The sequence below is a fragment of the Hylobates moloch genome, unplaced genomic scaffold (assembly GCF_009828535.3).
Source record: "Hylobates moloch isolate HMO894 unplaced genomic scaffold, HMol_V3 SCAFFOLD_8, whole genome shotgun sequence".
In the NCBI taxonomy this organism is placed as follows: Eukaryota; Metazoa; Chordata; class Mammalia; order Primates; family Hylobatidae; genus Hylobates; species Hylobates moloch.
Genome location: NW_026652283.1, coordinates 7,048,938 through 7,054,560, shown reverse-complemented (window position 1 = coordinate 7,054,560; position 5,623 = coordinate 7,048,938). Strand labels below are relative to the sequence as shown.

Sequence of the window (5,623 nt, the reverse complement as noted above, 5' to 3'; positions counted from 1 at the left end):
GACAAGGCATCAAGTGCACTACCCTTGAGGTTACACAGTGACATATTTACACCGACGTGTAAGTGACACATACCAGAGAATGGGGGCTAGTGTAGCCATCATCTTGCTGTCCAGGCAGGTAAACCATCTGGGGGTGACAAGGATGAAGGGGAGTTGCCTCCTCAAGGGATCCATATCCAGAGTCTCTCATTGCACCCCACCCCCATCCCCAGAGAAGGATGCCTGGGCTCCCCAGGACAGCATTGCCCTCCAGAGCCCCTGCTGCAACAGCCACTCTAGCCTTCCCACCCACGGAGAGAAGGCTTCAATGCAGGAGAAAAGGGATGATGCAGGGACAGCTGCCCAGCCTGGTGCTACTGCAGTGATGGCTGCACAGTCATCAGCTCCATCCACCCCAACCCCCCAGCCCTTGGGACTCCCCCATCCCCCACAGTACGCAGCGCCCTCCCCCTGCCCTGGAGCTTCCTCATGCCTCCCTCTTCTTGAGAGGCCTCCACCCTCCTGGCCCTGGTCTCCTGCAGGATATCTCGCCATCTTTCTTCTTCCTCCTCCTCCTCCTCCTCTTCTTCTTCTAAAACGTTTTTTAAAAACACTTCATTTCATTTGCGTATCATCCTTGCACAGGGGCCATGCTAATCTTTTCTGTAGCCTTCCAATTTGAGTATATGTGCTGCTGACGCAAGCACATCCCATCGCCTTTCTACACTAGCAGAGCTCCAGCTTCCCCTCCATTCATGTCTCAGTTTGTGCCCACACTCCTGCCCTACAGATGAGTCGTAGATGGAGGGTCTACCTCAGTGTGAATGGGACAGTTTTTCTTCCACGCAAGTGTGCATATCCTGCACGATTCTGTCTTGCATGCACTTCTTCAATGGACGGTGCGTATGCCTATTGTCGTGTGGCCTCTCCATCCTCTGTTCTATAGAACTGCTGAGAGCCAGCATCTTCCTTTCCCTCTCTGTACACAGAACAACAGCTGTGGCATCTTCCTTGACCCACGCAGGTGGCACAATGCAGAGCTAAAGGCACCGCTCGAGGAGTCGTGTAACCTCAGGCGAATTCTTTCACTTCTGTGTGCCTGTGCTCCCTCCCAGGCCTAGTCCTGATCCACCTTCTGTCTTGTCTTTCACACCTGCTCCTCCCCTTGGATTCCTCTCCCTTCCTGGCTGGTTTCGGAAGAGGCTCGCTCATATCCTTGACCCAGCTGTAAGGAAACTATCGTCACCCTTAATGCAACTAAAGTTTATCCTGCTGGGTCCTCACTGGAGCAAGAACCCACAGGGGAAGGGGCAGCCAGGCGGCAAAGCCCCCACCCAGCCTGTCTCCCCACCACTCCTTCTTTTCTGAGAAGCACAGGTGGGACAAGGTGGGCCTCTTGAATGAGGGTTTATTAAAGTCTTGGAGGAAACAAAAGGGAAATAGAACAGAGAGTTACATGCACCTTGATTATCTGAGGCACAAATGCAGCCTCAGCCATAAACATATTGAAGGAAGGGATAGTCCAGTATGTAACAGAAGCGCCCTGCTATTGGCAAGCAAAGCACAGATGGAGTGAATTTAAAGAGTCCTTTACTAAAGGACTTTGTTTCAGGACTAAAGTCCACACAGAGCCCACAGGGTGTGGGAGATCTGGGACTGGGATCTCCAGGCTCTGAACTTGTTCTGTTGGGCAATCTGCTGATGGAGACCTTGTCTTCAAGTGTCGGGATGCACGCTGTGGTCAGCCTCCCCTAGGTTGCAAAGGGCATTCTATCTGGGGCTTGTCTTCCCTGCCCATCTGCTCTCCTTTTCAACAGCTTCTTGGTTCTTTTGAAACCTATGCTGTCTTCCCAAAGCCCTACCTCCTATTGTGTTGGCCTCCTGTAAGCTGTGCTTTCATCTGTCCAGTCCTGCTCTTGGTGGGATGAACAAGAGGCCTCTACGGATCTCAAGGTGGAGGAGGAGAGGGTCAGAGCCCCCAAAGGTACTCTGGATTCGGGTAAATGCACCTGAAATACAACCATACCCAGCAAAAATAACATCCTGCTAGCTGATCGTCTACACTTATTGTACTAAATAATACATCTACTTCTATGAGAACCAGCATCCGAGACAGCCACCAACAATACCTGCTTCCCAGTATTCCTGTCCTTGTGATGTCTCCTTCCACATCGGGTTGTCTGTGTGACCAATGGAATAAGGCAGAAATGATGCTACGTCACTTCCAAGGCTGGCTTATAAAAGACACTGTCGCCTCGGCCTTGCTCTTTCCATCTTAGGTCACTCTGGGGAAAGCCAGCTGCTATGCCGTGAGGACACTCAAGCATCCTATGAGGAGGGCCATGTGGCAGGGAACTGAGGCCTCCTGCCCACATCCATGTGAGTGACCGTCTGGAAGCAGACCTCCAGCCCCAGTCCCACCTCCGGAGGACTGCAGCCTGCACCTGGACCAAAGCCTTGTGAGAGACCCTGATCCTAAACTACCCACCTCAGCCGCTTCTGGATTCCTGACCCACAGAAACCGTGTGAAATAGTACATACTTGCTGTTTTAAACAAAATGTGGGGGTGATGTTTTACAAGCAGACAGATAACTGAAACATAGTCTCAACCTTGAATTTCATTGCAAATGACCCCATCCTGACCATAGCCTCAATATTCACTAAGTGGGCAGAAGAATGGTGTTGGGGGGTGGGGGCAATAGATGACTTCGGGCAGTAAAAAGGTGTCCAGTCACAAAAAGGCATGACTCCATCCTCAGTGCTCACAGCCCTCCCATCCTAGCTCTGAGCCCAGACCACTCAGCACCCACAGCCCAGTGTCTTGCCCTTCCACGAGTCTAGAAAGTGAAGTTCAGAGGCAGGCAGCTGCCCCCTTCTCTTCCTCTTTGAGGCCCACCCACCTGAGTCCCGTCTGAGGGCTGCCTCTCCCCTAGGTAACTGTTAAAAGGAAGGTCCAGCATCTTCAGATGGTACCCTGCTCCTTTCACAGTTGTGGCTTCAGAAGGACAAAGACATCAGCATACAACTCAATGCGCCTCACGCCATTAGACAGCACGAGTGACCAGACACAGGGAGGGTATATCAGACAGCGCCAGATCTTAGCTGGTAGGAAGCTGATTGACAAGTTCTGTGGAGGACAGAGCAGCAGGGCCCTGAAGTCCACAGCGATAAGGGGAAGATGGCGTTCGAGACACACCAGCAGGGAAGAGCCAAACCTGGATGATCAGTTTGACCTCCCAGGGTAAGGAGCCTCTGGGTCTTCCCTTCCTCTCCCAGGACCACCACAGTGAAACTAGAGCCAGAGGGTTCTTTGCTGAAAAGAGGGTGAGTGAGATGGAGAGATGCAGATGAAAGGAGGCTTTGTGCAGAAGCCATCAGGTTTTGCCAAATCTAAAGCCTGGAAAAAGGAGGATACCAGCTGATAGGATTTGGCTCTACGTCCCCAACCAAGTCTCGTGTGGAATTGTAATCCCCATGTGTCGGAGGAGGGGCCTGGTGGGAGGTGATTGGACCACGGGGGCAGTTTCTAATGGTTTAGTGCCATCCCCCTAGTGCTGTCTCCCGATGGAATTCTCATGAGATCTGGTTGTTTAAAAGTGTGTAGCACTTCTCCCTTCTCGCTCCTTCTCCTGCTGCCATGTGAAGAAGGTCCTTGCTTCCCCTTCGCCTTCTGCCATGATTACAAGCTTCCTGAGGCCTCCCAGTCATGCTTCCTGTTAAGCCCGCAGAACTGTGAGTCAATTAAACTTCTTCTCTTCATGAATTACCCAGTCTCAGGTAGTTCTGTATAGCAGTGTGAGAATGGACAAATACAGCAGCGAAGGTGGTATAAGGGCCTTCTGTCCCACTGTGCTCTTCCTGAGAGTCAGAGCCTTTGGGCAGTCCCCAGCCTGCCAACTAGGGACTTCTGCTGCCACCCAGGAGAAGCAGAATGCCCACCAGGCTCAGATCTGCTACCACTTCCAGAAGCCCTGTTACCAAATGATAGGCCCCAGGTGAGGACTAGCCAGAGCTGCTCTCTACAACCAGGTACCAACAGTGAGGAGGCGGTCACATGGCAATGATCAGGCTTCTCACTAGAGAATAGTAAATGGGGCAGGGCTGTGTTCAGACCCTCAAACTCTACCCAACCCCACCTCCCAGATGCATCTGTCTACCACCTGCTTCTCTTCCTCCCTGCACCCCTTGAAAACTCCAAAACCTGGTGCATACTCCCCACTCTGCCCCATCCCAAGAACTCACCCACAGACACAGGTGGACACCTAGATGTGCTCAGTCCTAGGGCTGCCACAACCTGCAGGACAAAATTCCTCCCTCAAGGAGCCCACAGCCCTGTGGGAAAGACAGACACACGGGCAGGAGGTTATCATGCATCAAGAGTCCATGAACACAGGGAAAGTCATTTTCTCTGAGTCAAAGAGGGCTTCCCAGAGGAGAGGACATGGGGAGAGAGGTGAGTAAAACTGGCCGGCATCCAGGGCATGAGTACTACATGCCAAGCGCTGACTCCTCTCAGGAACCCAGGCACAGGTTATTGGCCCCATTCTACAGATAAGAAAACTAAGGAACAGAGAATTGTAAGTAATTTGCCAAAGGTTATACCTCAAATAAAAGACAGAGATGGGATTTGAACCCAAACAGATTGGAGCCTGACCACCCAACCCTCAGTTTCTCAACCTCGCTGCTATTGACATTCAGGACCAGGTAACATTTTGTTGTGGGAGCTGCTGCCTTGTGCATTGTAGGATGCTTAGCAGCATCACTGGCCTCTATCCACTACATGCCAGTAATGGAAAAAAAAAAATCTCTAGAGATCATCAAATATCCCCTGGGGAGCAAAACTGCTCCTGGTTGAGTACCACTGATCTAACCATTTTGCTATTATATTCTGCCTTCCTAAGCAAGTAATGATATTTATTGTTTGCCAAATGACAGGCACTGCCCTAAGCAAGTCTGGTTATTAACTCACTTAACCCTCACAACAACCCTCTGGTGTGGGTACCATTGTCCTCATCCTTGTTCTTCAGATGAGGATGTTTAGAGGCACAGAGAAATTATGTAAGCTGGCCTTGGTCACCAAACTTTTAAATGGTAGAGCCTGGGTTTAAGCCTGGTGAGTGTGGCACACAAGCCCACACCTTTAACCAGCATGTTATGCTGATGACTGAAGAACACGGCATTGGTCGGGGAGTCACACATGCAAATGCAAGGCGTGTCTGCGAAGCCATAGCATCATGACCGTGCCTGGAACATACATGAAAGGCGGGAGCAGTGGAGAGCGAGGCCAGAAAGTCACGCAGAGCCCGATTATGAAGGAAGAAGCTGTCAAGACAAACAAGTGGCTGGGGCTTCATCTCGTGGATCAGGAGGCGCAGTCATTGAAAAGTCTTAACCTGGGAAGGGGCACGATTGATTGAGATTTTAGATACTGGCAGAGTAGGGAGGATGGGCTTAAGGGCTAAATCTAGTGGCTGACACTCCACCGGGGTTGAGCTAGCCACTGCCCAGGTGTCCATAAGGATGGAAGTCAAGGTCCTGACATGTAAGCCTGAGATAACTTGGGGGTGGAGGAGTGTGACCCATGAGGGTCACTCCTCTGCCCTGGGCTGTCCACATCTCCACTGGCCATGCCAGACAGAAGCAC

At 51.4% G+C, this 5,623-nt stretch overlaps 1 pseudogene; it reads right to left on the bottom strand.

The window, feature by feature from the left end:
- Window positions 1-585: 585 nt before the first annotated feature.
- LOC116473935 (U6 spliceosomal RNA) lies at window positions 586-686 on the bottom strand (annotated as a pseudogene).
- Window positions 687-5,623: the final 4,937 nt, after the last annotated feature.